Here is a 15,089-nt window from a genome sequence, read left to right on the forward strand (position 1 = left end):
ATAGAACATCAATTTTGATTTTTTGTGGTTAAATTTGTTAGCGCCTGAATCTTTTATGGTTAGAAATGGTTATTTACTCTTAACTAGAGACACATAAATGGTTATATATCTAACGTGGCTTCTGAAATACAAGCCTCTTTGGACTTTTTTTTTTACCAAAAATAGGGAGACTTGAACCCGCGACTTTTTAAGTAAATATGGAGAGACTATGTCATTTGAACTATAACTCATTGACAAGCCTCTTTTGGACTGGAAGTGTTAATTATGCATAAATTTATTTTATATTGAAATTCTTTCTTTATTTAAAAGCACGAGATAAGAAAGATTAAATTCTAGATCTTTTAGTCACAAAAGCTCTAATACCATCTCATGAAATCATTTATTCCAAAAGTTTAAGCAGTTAGGAAGAAGCTATTAATGGTTATATATCTAATATAATATATTAGCCTTGATCAAGGATGCTCATGGATAATGCCCATTTTAATTTTTCAAGTTATAAAAATGTTCGTGATTTGTGCTGCTTCTGACGTTTAGAGTGTTGGCTGTACAATTATTGAACTTTTTATCTGTGTACTTGCATATTATGATTTGCAGCCTATGTCGGCTCTTTTTCTGTATTTTGCAGGTTTGTTTATGTCTAATTAATTATTCATTCTCCATGGTTTGTAGAACCTTTTTTATTGCATTTGGATAAATAAAGTCATCAAACTTTTTGTTAATCCCTTGATTTTTCTCTCAGGATGAGCATACTTGTCATCTAACATTACTGATTTTCTGCATCAATGCTTTAAGAAGGTAAAGCAAATCTTAATTTATTGGTAAAGCAAATCTTAATTTATTGGCCAACAACAAACCCTTAAATAGAGATCGAATCCACGGTGAATTAGTCTTTTACCTACCGGATTAGAGGATACCGTAGGGAACTAAAAAGAAAAAAAAGATATATAGATGCTAGTATTCTGGCTGCATATGATGCTCTTTGTGTGTTCTTTTCATCCTTTTTGCTCCATGTTCCTATCCTGATATTCTGTTCAACATGACAGGATGCTAGACAAGGACCTCATGCTAAAACACTAATGTCTCACCCTTGGATTCAAAACTGTAGATGTGCCCTGCAGTCTTCACTCCGAATTATAGTGGAACATTGAGGTTAGATAGCACGAGATATTATTGGCCAGTTATGTTATTTTGGGTCAAGTGTAGCCATCTAAATACTTTGTTTCTTTTGTGATCCAATAAATCGCTTTATTTTTATTCTCATTATTCTGATGCCTGATATTTTGTGATATCCATTTTGTTTGAATTGACATTTAAATGTCACAAAATAGTCTTGTACTCTGTTCTTTTTCTCCGTACTTTCTCTTTTCTAATATTCTTCCTTTCAAACTTAAAGAAAAAGGAAAGAAGATTCAAGATTGTATCAACAATTTTAAAATATGGTCTTCCCTTTTTGGTGTTCCAAGATACTGGCCAATTAGCTCAACAAATCAAACCTTTTAAGAAATTTCTTATTTTCATAGAAGCATTCATAAGATTTGAAGGAGTTGACATGTTTCTGTTTGTTCTCGTTTCTAGTATAGTTTGTCTGGTATTGAACATTAGCATGTAGCTTGAATCTTGTACATTTGATATTGATATTTTACAAGGCACTAAGTGATTGTTACTTTCATCATTTTCTTCAATTTTTAAAACAGCATAAACAATCCTCCTCCTTATACTACAGCAGACAACTTAATGAAATGACACGTTGTTTTCAGAATTAATTATCCTCATTGCTCGGCTTCTTACTTTTAATTGCTCTTCTAATTATTTGAGGATAAGAATTATCTAATATGGAATATATTCTCTATTTTTTGAACGTGTTTGTCTATGCATTTTTGTATTATATGGTAGTACTTTGAAAATACATTTGTTTTTAACATAAATTTTTTTTCTTCTTTGTGAAAGATGTATTTACAATTAGGCTTTTGTTTGAATCATTTAGAATTGTTTACTTGCAGCTCCAGAATTTTATAGCTTTTTAATTTGAGTAACGGTGAATTGGTGATACCTTTACAGAAATATAGAGGAAGATGAATCTGCAGGTGCACAAGCTCTTCAGTGGAGAAAGAGGTCAATGTTGAATTGAAGCTATGAAAATCTCCTTTTATGTCCTTTTCTGCTGGTGCTAATACTTTTAAGAATATAGCCTAACACAATAAACTAGGAAATGCATATGGCCAAAGGCAATGCATCCATGGATGATGGTGGGAAAAATGATCTGGCCAAGGAGTTGAGGGCCACCGTCCGAAAACAATGGGAGAAGGAGAGTTTCCAAAAGATAGGTGTTCTAAAGATGATGTGATTGACATTGATGGTTTGGTATGTTATCAGTCTAAAGTAGCTCTTTATTTTAAATCCTATGTTTCTATCCCTTTGACTCTTCATTTTTTTTTTCAAATGAATCAGGTCTTCAATGAAATGCTTCCTGGAGAAAATCTTTTTCCATTGCAGGTATGGAGTTCTCTTTCGAATCCGCAGTTGTGATTTGTTATTCTGTTATACCTTCTCTGAATAATACTGTCTGGCGTCTCATGTATTCACTTTCTTATTTAAATTTATGTTTGCAATGTTCATTAATATTATTGACTTATTGTATATTATTGTTTGATGTGAGCATACCTTTACGAAATGCGGAGATGAAACTATTATTCAAAATTTGTTCATGTATTTATAAAGTATGTATTGCAGAAATTTCTTTAATGTTATTTGGTTCCTTTTCAATCTCATTTTGATTTCACAGGACATAATTTAATTCAGGGTTGTCTAGTGAGACATACACGAAACTTTTTTAGTTTATGTTATTAGAGTGTATTGTCTGCATATATGGCTTCTCTAAGGAGTGGAAGAGGATTAGAGATGGCAAGAAACTAGTGAGAGGGAATAAGCTGACATGTGTAATGCAGTTGACATCCATTTTTTTAATTGTTTCCATTAAAATGACTGCCAGATTTTTCCTTGCATGGATGTAACAAGTCTTTAATTTCCATATAATTGATTTTGAGCATTTCTCACTGAATCCTCTAGAGATTTCTTTCTTGCACATTGTAGTTTGGTATTTTTTAGGTACTGTGGAAATTAGTTGGTGTCTGTACATAATTCTGTAACTGTAAAGTAATTTTTTAATTCAAGCTGCTTTTTCCGGCGGCCGTTATGTAACTTCTTGTGGATATAATGTTTATTATTTTGATTCTCTCTGTTGGCCATTGTTTAGCCTTGTATGCTCAACGGCTATACCCTGTACATGAAAGCTGCTTCTATATGCAGGAAAATTTTGTAATCAACTTAACAAACTGCATTTGTGACGTCATTTACATATTGTCGTAGGCTGTTGAGTTTGGCAGATTAGTTGGTTCGTTACGATAAGAGGAATCAGAAGTCGTCATTGCCATCTTTTTTTAAAAGTTTTTTTACTTTAAAAAAAAAAGAGGTTTTTAACATATTAAACAAAGAAAAACATATAACTGTTTTCACACATGCCCTTGTGCAGAATTCAGTAAATAACTTATATGTGAAAAGGCGTATTCCTAATATGTAATTTGGAAGATGACTTGTGCAAATGTTATATGGTCCTACTTGTTTAGTTATGTAATCAACTATCTGTGGTTTGTCACAGTTTCATTAATGGTTTACTTAATTTGTGAAGTTCAGCTGATCTTTTTTGTTGCTGAGTGGAAGGGTTGAATCTGTTTGAGTTGTGACTTCTTCTATGACTCTGGTATTTAAAATCTCCAGTTTCCAAGATTGAACATTCAAATAACACTCCATATCACCTAACTATGATGAACTCATTATCCCAAAAATACATCCATCACTTGGGAATATATTATGAACAACAGTAAAATATTCTTGAGATTTTTGATAGAAGTTATCTACATTAACTGATTTCTATTCTTAAGAACCCTGAACAATTTTGATTTGACTAGGATTTTCGAATATTAAGATCAGCCCCATAAATATATGGAAAATGATACATCCTCCTAAGTCATTTTAATAAATAGCCTCCTAAATTTCTACAAGGAAAATATGGTGTGCTTAGGTTCATTGATACTTAATTGTCCTTAAATATCTTGGTTTAGCTATATTCTTTCAAAATTTCCATGGCAGATTCCTGCATTCCCAAGCTTTGCAGTACCTGATGGACCCCGAGAGATTCAAATGGAAGCAGCTTATTTTTGTTAGTCAAGGTATGAAGTGCCCTGTCCTAGTGGGATTTTTTGAGGCTGAATATGCCAAGTACAGGTTAGTTGTTTGTGAATGGTGCTTATATTGAATTTTTTACATTTTACTCAAGGTTATAATCTACAAGGCAATGTCAAGAATTGGTTAACACTTAAAACATTTAGCTTGGTATCTAGCATTGCTGCTTTGGTGTTTTTTGATTACCTAATTGTTGGAGTTTTCATTTTGCATTAACATGGACCCTTTTCCTCCAATGTCCACACTTTTTCTAATGATATTGTCTTAATAAATTGTCTTTCATCAAACAAGAATGATTTAGAGCCTAATTCTAAATGCGTGTTCAAGTTATGCTAGTACTTGGTGCATTTTTAGTTGGAAGCATACGGGTTGACTTTTGAGAACTTTTCAGCGACGTCAACTGCTTTCTGCTAAATTTAGAGGATTAGGTCCTCTTTGGTGTGAACCACGGTTTCGTAACAAATAAGCAGTGAGATTGTGCTTCCTTTACTGATATTTTGAGTTGGTCTTGTTTTAGCTTTCCCCTTTTTGCCTTGAAGGAGGATCCATGATCCAGAAAATGATGGCTAATTTCCCATTAGTGCATGGATTTTCTGGATTAGAAACACATGAAAGTGTAATTCCTTTGCTTACGTGCCTTTGAAAAGAAAACAAATTGTGAACTATACTTTTTGATTGCCGAATTTTCAGGTAATAAGGATCCATCAGCTGCCTTCAATGAAGATTTGTTAACAGAGATAACAGAATATTGCAAATGATTCAACTGTAGATGATTATTGTGAGATTTTTGCTATTCACTTTTTTATTATTTCCTTTCCTTTGAAACACCTTGAAAAAATTTATTACATTGACAAGATCAAGTTGGGCGAAACCACTTGTGCAGCAACCCACCTTGTTTGCTTCTGGTTTTATTGTTTGAAGAATTGGACTACTAGACACCTTACCTATTTAATCTTGGTCGAGTTCATCCCAATCATTACTCTACTAATAATGTGAAGTTATCCCCATCTGAGTCACTCTCTTTCCTCAACCTCAAGATTTCTTAAAATTGATAGGCACACATTCCACATGTTTTTTTTTTTTTCGAACTCCTGACACTTGTTTAAAAGGACGAGTGAGCTGAACACTCGACTAAATTGCTTATGCGCAAACATGTTGCTCGTAGAGACTTGAGACAGATCCCTCCTCAGAAGCCCATTCTTTGTGTCAAAAGGATTGGGCCTATCATCTCCTATGTTTTCTCTCCCATTTTGATGAGCTGTTTAATTCTTGCCCAGCTGATCACCTCAAAATACAATCCAAATCCATTTAAAAAACACAAGTGTATATCATCATCATGTCAAACTCATAACCCAAACCCAAAAAGAAAAAAGGAAAATAAAAGAAAATAAAGAAATGAAACGAAGCGAAGCCAGAAAGGAAAGAAACTAAAAGAAACGCCTTGCGCGGGAAAAGGGAAGAGGACGCTTCAGTGTTCAGTCTTCACAAATCGGAATTACAAATTTGCAACGGAGAAAGGGAAAAAGAGAGTAAGAAATGGACAACGAACAAGATAACAAGGCTCTGAAATTCCGAACGGCGTCACTGAGTCGCTGTACCAAAGCAGCTTTGTTCCTCCACCGCCTGAACTCACTTCGCGCCGTTAACAACGGAGAAGAAGAACACGTATACATTTTTCCCCCCTGCTTCTTTCTTCCTTTTTCTTTTCTCTCTCTTCAATTTTCTGTTTATCTGATTCCAGCGCTTCTGTTTTCAGGAGAAGTTGAAGAAGGAGATGCATGATCTGAAGATGGAATTGGTGAAGGAACGTCGGAAGAATAAGAAGATGAAGCTCTGCTCGTTCATGGAGCTGCTTCTTCAGGTTCTCTTGTTACTTTCGCTTTGGACCTTCTTCTTGGCGTTCTTCCTCAGAGGTCCGTGAACGATGCTATGGATCTCAATCGAAACGCAGCGTGTAGGTCATGTTATGGTTTGCATCGCAGTTGTTAATTTGACTTTCTAGATGCTTCTTCTGTGTTACGTGGGAGCTCTTCGTTTTTAAATTGGCCTGTGCCGTTGCCTCTCGTAACAATTGAGTTCTCTGTTCATGTAATTGAATGGCTCAAGGTTCCTGGTTTTAGTCTTCTTTTTCCTCTTCGATGAAGATTACTGAGCAATTTCACAAAAATAAAAAATAATAGAATAAATTAAAAAATAAGTAAACTATTTTTTTTCATATATTTGATTATTCGGCACTTTTTCCACTTAATAGATTCAGCTTATAATATGTATTTTGCATTTTATTATTATAAACAAGTTTCGTTATAGATCTATTATATTTTGATTATTTTATTATGATAAATTTATAACATTATTTAATTAAAAAAATTTATAAATTAATATGTATATATACAGATATAATTAATTTTTAGTGCATATAAAATATTTTTGTAAAAAAAGAATTGTCATACAAAATTCTGTCTTTCATTTATTCACTTGAAAATTTGATACAATGGATTAGAAAGGAGAAAGATCAAACGAGAACATAAAAAAAATGAATATTCCTTCTTCTTTAATCTGTTCCAAACATCATTTATCAAATTCTTTAATTATGTAGCACTAACTCATTTCTATGTAGTTGAATTTATTATTATTATTATTATTATTATTATTATTATTATTATTATTATTATTATTATTATTATTCAACTAAATTTTTATAATTTAAAAGTACATAATTAGATATCTATCATTGTAAAAAAAAAAAGCAAATGTCAGATATTCGAATACTCTTAAACAAAGATTAAAAAAGTATAGAGAAACAATGTAAGTGTTGAACAATGTGAACAACAATTTAAAAAAAGAAAGATTCAATTAATTATTAAAATCAGATTCTCAATTTATTAGAATAATCAATTTTTTTAATTTAAATTATTAGGGTTAAGCAACGCAATTTTCTTTTAATATACTGTCATATCACGTTTTTATTTCATCTCAACCCTCATTTTCCTCCCCCTCCTTTACTTACACTATCGTTCATCCTGATGGTCCTCCCTTTCGCCGCTCAGTCCAACACGCCTCCACCTTTGCCGCTCAGCCCGACGTGACTAGCCCTTTGGCGCTCTGCCCAACGCGCCTCCCACCCACCCGTCCATCTACTACTATCGCTATTTTTGTGCCAACTCTTTTCTGATGGCGTTGCTGCAGTGTCGCGCCATCTTCTCGTGGAGTTGCTACTGCGTCATGCCAATTTGTTGTTCCGAGGCGCCGTAATTTTCGATAAAAGTCGCTAGAGAGTGAACCATCGATGGAGCCATCAATTTGTTGTAGAAGGAACGGAGAAGAAGAATCTAGCGGTGGAGGAGCGGTTTCCAAAGGTTCGTTTGAGGAGCTGGAAGCCAGAAGATGCCACACTCTTTGACCCAAATTAAGAGCACTCACTATGTCGATTCAGACACAAATAAAAAAAAGAATTATTTAAGAGATTAATAATACATGAGAGTGTTGTAATGTATATTTGGAAGGAATGATTGATGGGGATTCAAAACGAACGTATCTTGTGATCCTTGGGTGGTGCTCTTGCTCTTTTGTCGTTGTCTTCCCTCTGCCTCCGTGGTTTTCTTCCTTCTCCTTGTTTTTCTCTTCTTTTTTTTCTTCTTCTTCCCCTTTTCCAGATGTGATTCACAAACAAACATCCAATTTGTAAGAAAAATAAACATCCTATTTGCAGAAAAAATAAACATTTGGATTGAATTTAAGTAGATACAATAAAATTTGCTAGATATTCAGTTTACTAGTTATGTGCATGGTTATCTTTATTATAAAGATTATGTTTATTTAATTTGAATTGAGTTTAAGTAGAAACAATGAAATTTATTGGATGTTCATTTTACTCGGTATGTGGATAGTTATTTTCATTCTAAACTGACGTTCATGACGGAGAAGAAGCTCGACGACATTAAGGCTGGCGGGTAAGAAAGGGACTGATGGTGCAATGAGAGTTTGAGGAGGGGGTATGCGGCGGTAAAAGAGTTATAAGGTGGATGGTTAAAATGTAAAAGTTGAAAGTATGATTGTTGGAAGGATAATTTGTGATGAACTATTTTTTTGCCATTCTATGGGCCAAAAGTACAACCTATTGTTCACGTTGTTAACAATCTCTTAACTACCTAGTAGAATTGATAAATAGTGATTAAAATAACTATCATCTTAAAAATCAGTCAAATATATAATTATCCATTAATTTTTCTTTATTTCTATTGCGATTATCTTCTTATTTTACTCATAACTTCTACTCATTATTTTTTTCTTATTGTACTGAATACAGATAGTACTTTCTCCCTATCTTTCTTCTAATTAATCCTCTCACGTCATAGTCTTCTGTAAGTACTTTTTCATTTTTTATTGTATCAATACTTACATTACTTTTGAATATAACCAAAATAAATATGAACTTATTTAATTTTTTAGAATTTACATTAAAGGGAGTGGCAATGCCATACACAAAAAGAAAGAAACTCACAGAATAACAGAGGCAACTAGAATTTTTGTACATTTTCGTTAATCCATGATGGATGTACTCCTATAAAAAAACGACTCGATACATATTTTTCGTGTCAAACAAAAATATGACTCAATAACACCAAAGTTTTTAATTTAAAAACCATAAATAAGTAATAACAGATATAAATTTTAACTTTTTTGTTATGTGGTAAACAAAAATATAATGTAATAAATCATACTGTTCTCATACATAATGACATAAAATTTAACATTATTCTTTTCAAGAGGCCTTTATTTTTTTTAGCTTTTACGTTTATTTTTGTGTTTTATTTTAATTATATTAAACTAAAAAGTACTAATATCATTAACATTAATTTTCAACTTTTATCATAAATAAAAAGATGTAACTTTGTATGTATTAGATAATAAAAAATATATTCATAATAAAAGAAGTTAAATTTACTCCGTTATTACGTTTATAGGAGTGTAGATGATTCAGTTATTATTTATTTATTTTTAAAGTAGTGTTTACTATTGAGTATAATAATTATAAACTAATACATGATGGTAATTAATTACGATTGAAGAAGAGAAGGTGGAAGGAGAATAAAAAAAGAAGAAAGGAATGGAGAACAAGTCAATATAATAGTCGTGGTAAAACAATAATTGATATGTGTACGGAGAATGGTAAAAAAATAATGAAAAAAATTAAAAATTTTAAAAGAATAATGAAACTAAATATGATTTTATATATTGAATATAAAATTAAAAAAGATAAAAAAATGTTTGCAAATTAAAATTATGTGAGAAAAAGAGTTCTTTAAATTTAAATTTTTACATCTGTTTCAAATTAAATAGTCATGTAAATTTAAATTTATTATTTTTTATCATATTTTTTTAATCATTAATTTTTTATAGAATTTTATTTATTTATTTTATTTATTTTTTATTTATTTTAGATTGTTGAAATGAATAAGACTATCATACAAAGTTTTCTTAACATTAGAATAACATAGAAGAAACTTCTTGACTCTTGAGTGTAGGAGAATATATGATTCATTTTTGAATGGAAACAAAATAAATATAAAATTATTCAATTTTTTAAAATTTACTTTAGTTATTAAAGTTATGATGTAATGGATGTATTCTATAAAAAATAAAAATGACTGGATAATTAATTTTGTGTGTCTAAAAAAAGCATGATTCAATAACACTAAAATTTAATTTAAAAACTATAGATAAATAAAATAAGTAATAAAAAGCAGATGTAAATTTGACCTTTTTTGTTATGTGGTACAATAAATCATTATTCTCATGCATAATGACAAAATTTAACATTATTTTTTTTAGATGTCTGATAACCGGAATTCACTCTCCATATAAAATGAATCCGTTTTTTAGCAAGCGCACCAAATTATCGTCAAGTAAATAACACAGTGGAGTGGGATCGAATCCACAGAGATTGATTGATTGAGCAACTTTAATTAATGAGTAAATTAGTTAAGCTAATCAATGTATAGAATATTGAGTGCAGAAATTTAAACAGCAAAAATGTAAATGACTCAAACGTAAAAGAAAGCAATAAAGTGCTGGAAAGTAAATAGCAAGAATGTAAAGTGGTGAAACATAAATGATTGAAATATAAATGGGAATGGCAAATATCAGGAATTAAAGAAAAGCTATAAAGAATAGGAAAGATAAGAATAGGGAAAATTCATTGGGATTAGGAGATGTTGTTCTCTTTGGATTAAATTCAGCTCATCTCATCTTCAATCATGCAACTCATTGACCTCTTGGCAATCATAATTGATTGAACCCCAATCCCTTGGTGATTGAATCTCTCAAATCTTGATAATTAGCTAATTCGTTGGTCTAATTGCTCATGAAGAGAGATATGCTTGGTCCTTGATTATACCACACATCCTCATAGATCCAAATAGTGGGTGGATTATATGTAACCATATCCAATCCCAAAACACAGATCTACTCAAGTGTGAGAAGGAATTTCAAGCATGGTTTCATGTTTCCTTTTCCAAGGTTCCCATGAAACCCATTTTGCATTTAACCTCTTTCCCAAGATGATTGAACACTAGTATGAAAAATGAAATTCCTTTTAGAAAATAAAAATGAAGATGAAGAGAAGAAGAAATTCACTATTATTAATCCATCAAGTACAACAGAGCTCTCTCTCACAATGAGAGGGAGTTCAACTACTCATAGCTTAGAGAAAAGTACAAGAGATGGAAGAGATGAAGTGAAGTGTAAAAGTAAAACTAACTTGCCAATCCAACCCCCTTCTCAGTACTTCTAGGGGTTATTTATACTACTCCTATCACTAGAATTATGAAAATACAAAAGAGGAAAAAAATTACAGCTAGAAAGAAAAGAAAAAACTCATAAAGTGTGACCCATATGCTTGGCATGTGGCTGGCGCTTAAGTGGTGTGCCACGCCTAGCAATTCAGCTTGGCTAGGCGCGCCACGCCTGGCTCTTCAAGTGGCACACCTTGTTCATTAACTACCCTAGCGTGCCACGCCTTCGAGTCCAAGTGTCACGCCCAGGGTCTCTCCTATGCATAGTTAGCCTGGCATTCCACGCCCTCGAGCTCAAGTGGCACGCCCAGGCTCTCCTCTTCATCCTTCTTTATTAGAAACTTAAACTAGCGTGGCAAGCCCATATGTGCACTCCATCCATCCTCTCTAAAAAATAATACTGGCATGCCATGCCCAGTAGGTGGTGTGCCACGCCCTTGATAATGCTCCAATCTTCTTTTCTGGAAAACAACCCTGGCGTGCCACGCCCTTAAGATGCCTTGCTCATTCTTTTTTGGAAAATAGTATTGGCGTGCCACACCCTTGGTAGTGCATGAATGATTCTCCATTGTCCAGTGACTGGTGTGCCACGCCTAGCATTCAAGTGGCACGCCCATGTCTTCTTCTTCTTTGGTGGTAGAGCTGGCATGCCACGCCTTCGATATCAAGTGGCACGCCCAGTGTTGGTGTTAAACTCTGCAAGTATTGGCGTGCCACGCCTAACATTCAAGTGGCATGCCCAAGTCATAAGTAAAGTTGGCGTGCGACGCCTTCGACACCTTGTGGCACGCCCATTGTTGAGCTTTCAAGTCCCCTTTTCTGGAATTGTGAATTGGTGTTCCATGCCTTTGAGTTCAAGTGGCACGTCCATAGTGTATGAGGGGGTTTGGCATGCCACCCCCAACCTAGCGTGCCATGCCCCCCTTTGTGGTCTTCAAACTTGCTCTCTGGAAATTGATGCTGGTGTACCACGCCCATTGCTGACGTGCCACGCCCATGTTAAGGCTTTCAAGTCCCTTTGCTGGAATTTATAACTGGCGTGCCACGCCTGGCCTTGGCATGCCACGTATTTTGTACTTCCTCTCTCTGGCGTGCCACGCCTAGCCTTGGCATGCCATGCCCATAGTGACCTCCATGGACTTCTTCTCTGGACAATGATGCTGGCGTGCCACGCCTTCGATGTCAAGTGGCACGCCCCCTTATAATTCTCCTACTTTGCCTTCTGAGATTTTCAACTAGCGTGCCATGCCCCATTGCTGGCATGCCAAGCCCATACTAATTGTTGACGTTTGTTCCAAGTGGCATGCCCAGCTTCACACGCCCAGCTTCTCTTTGTTGATTCCTCATTCCTTTGTTGCTTTTTTCACCTAAAATTCAACACAAACTCATTTCAAAGAAATGTACCATAATATTCACCATTTACTTCATGAAATTGCATTGATTTAATGATATTATGCTCTTTTTATGGCTCTTTTAGATAAGAGAAAGAGGTAGATGATGCAAATCATCACAATCTCTATTTTTTAGTTTTTATGCTTTTTTTTAAGATAATAATGGTATTTTATTCACTAGAGAAATAAATACAATGTCCAAATGTCAAGATAAGAAAAATAGAAAAAGGGTATTCCCAAATATTCACGACCAGGTGCAAATTGTAAGAAGAAAATAACATAGAAAAGTAGATAGGGAAGAAATCTTAGGACACTATGCATAAGGCAAAATAGATAATTCATGGTTCAACTTAAATGATGTTGCTAGCACTTCTTCCGGAGGCTCATGGACATGCTCGAAGACTTGCCGACACCTCTCCTTCCAAATATTCCAAGCTATAATGAAAATTAGTCAAGCTCTTTGAGAGCTTGTTCCTTGAAGTCCAGTTTGTAATACTGAATTCCTCCACCAGTTGAAGAACAAGAAATATCTATGGTCTGGAATGAGGTAGGCAAAGGACTCTTCTTCCACCCTAGTTTAGTGTCTCCACAGAAAAATAGACAGTGTATGAGTGATTTTGGAGCTAACTTGCAGATTGGACAAGTTGTCGAAGTGGATGAGAATCGCTGGTGGATGAGAAGCAAAATAGGAGGCTTACCATAGAGCATTTTTCACGCAAAGAGAAAAATCTTGTGAGGAATTTCAATTAGCACTCCCAAACCAGTTGGTTTTATGGTGCTAGGTGTTGAAAAACCCCTAAGAATTTACTTGCCCAGACCTCTCTTCTTGACACATCTTCACCACAAGCAACTACAAGGATCTTGGCTCTTTGAGCTATTTGTTTCTTTATTTTATCTTAGTAGTTGATGCTCAGAGCCTTGGGTCTTTTGCTTACTACTTCTTGGTTCTATGGATATTCAAGGGTTATCCTTAGCTTCTACTTGTTATATCCTCTAAGACCAATTGTTCATTATGACTTATTTTCTTCCAAATTCATTCAAGGTTCTATACTTGGTTCCTCATCTCTTAGTCTTGAATTATCTCACTTGGTCTTAGTCTTTTTACTCTTATTTTTGCACAACTCACCATTGATTTTCATGAAAACAAACTACTTTTATTGATTGTGCTGGAACTTTAACAATATTTTCTTTCTCAAACATAAGGGACTCATAAAGATACTTCAAAAACATAAAGAAACTAAGCAACAACTATGATAATACTAAAACTACTAAACAGAAATTCAGAATTGAAATTCTTTTGCAACCATGGGACTCAACAACCTTTGGTTTCTTAGGTAGCTTCAAGGCATAGCCCTTTTCCTTTGTCTTTCTTCTTGGAGGGAGAGTCATCACCATCCTTCTTGGAGGATCCTTTTTGTGCCTTGGTGTCCTTGGGCTTCTAAAAACCCAAGCTTCTCATGTAGGTCCTCTCATCCTCTTTGTGCTTGGCCAATATCTCTTCTTGCCTAGCACTTAGCTCTTCCATTCCTTGCATGAATGTTGGATATCCGGGATTCAAGGCGGCCACAGCATTACACAGATGATTCAACTTTACTTATGTGTTGATATCATACTGCCTCTTTGACGTGGTTCTAGCATCATAAAGATGCCTAAACTTAGCAAGGTTCCTCTGCTGCCATTTGTTCTGCTTTATGATTTTGTTGAGGCTGCCTTGCATCTTCTCCCAGTTGAATTGGCCATGTTGCTCCTTCATGTACTCCATGCTTCCTTGGAGTTTCTGCATGCTCTCATACACTTGGTCCCATTGCTTTTGTTGTTCCCTCAGCTGGTTCACATATTCTCTCAAATGGTGTATGTTTCCTTGCATTTGGTAGATGTCTTCTTGCAATTGCTCCCAATTGAAACCTTCAGGGACTTGTGGATATGGAAGTGGTAAGTATTGTGGTTGATCAAAGGTTTCCTCATGTTGTGGTGGCTCTTGTGGTTCTTGAACATGAGCCCTGTGCTCCCTTGCTCTTTGTAGTGGGTTGACAGCTACCACTTTAGCCATCTTCTTGGCAGTTATAGGCTTTTCTTGTTCTACCAAAACTTCATCAATTATTCTTTCCACCCCAGCTCTATCACATAGCCTTTGGATAATGCTAGGAAATGCAAGTCTGGTGCTATTCTTGGGGCTTTTTAGCACCCTATTGATATTGTTGGCTGTCATCTCTCTAACATTGACATTCTTCCCTCTCATTATGCTGTATATGAGCACAGCTCTCTCCAAAGTGACTTCAGAAGTGTTGGAGGTGGGGTTGAGGGATCTTCTCACAAAATCCAGCCACCCTCTAACTTGGGGGGGCCTCAAATGTCTCCTCCTCAATTGGTTGGGCCTTCCATCTTTATCATTAATCCATTACACATTAAGAACACAGATTTCATTGAGAATCTCTTCAAATCCCGGGTCTTGTTGCTTCACCCTCTCTTCATATCTCCAGGTGGAGTTTGTGTGCTTCACCATCAGCATTCTATCTATGTTGGAGGGACTATAGTCAATAGCCTTCCCCCTCACATAGCTTAGGTAGCCATAGGGTTGCCCAGGCTGTGGCATGACATTGGCATAAAATTCTCTAACTAAACTCTCCACCACCTTCTTTGGTGGGTTACAAAAGAGTGCCCATCC

The 15,089-nt window shown here is 34.7% G+C and overlaps 1 long non-coding RNA gene across 3 annotated transcripts; it reads left to right on the forward strand.

Moving 5' to 3' along the window:
• The first annotated feature begins 459 nt into the window (after positions 1–459).
• On the forward strand, positions 460–5,774 carry LOC112703180 (uncharacterized). Of its 3 annotated transcripts, XR_011864044.1 has the most exons (8): positions 460–625; positions 740–795; positions 1,044–1,149; positions 2,059–2,361; positions 2,449–2,493; positions 4,147–4,281; positions 4,930–5,017; positions 5,123–5,774. It is a non-coding gene; the product is annotated as an uncharacterized lncRNA (long non-coding RNA). The 3 variants fall into 3 exon arrangements; XR_003154504.3 differs by having other exon boundaries at positions 4,930–5,774; XR_011864045.1 differs by having other exon boundaries at positions 4,147–4,226; positions 4,930–5,774.
• The last annotated feature ends 9,315 nt before the right edge of the window (positions 5,775–15,089 follow it).

Source organism: Arachis hypogaea, chromosome 7 (genome assembly GCF_003086295.3).
Source record: "Arachis hypogaea cultivar Tifrunner chromosome 7, arahy.Tifrunner.gnm2.J5K5, whole genome shotgun sequence".
Taxonomy (NCBI): Eukaryota; Viridiplantae; Streptophyta; class Magnoliopsida; order Fabales; family Fabaceae; genus Arachis; species Arachis hypogaea.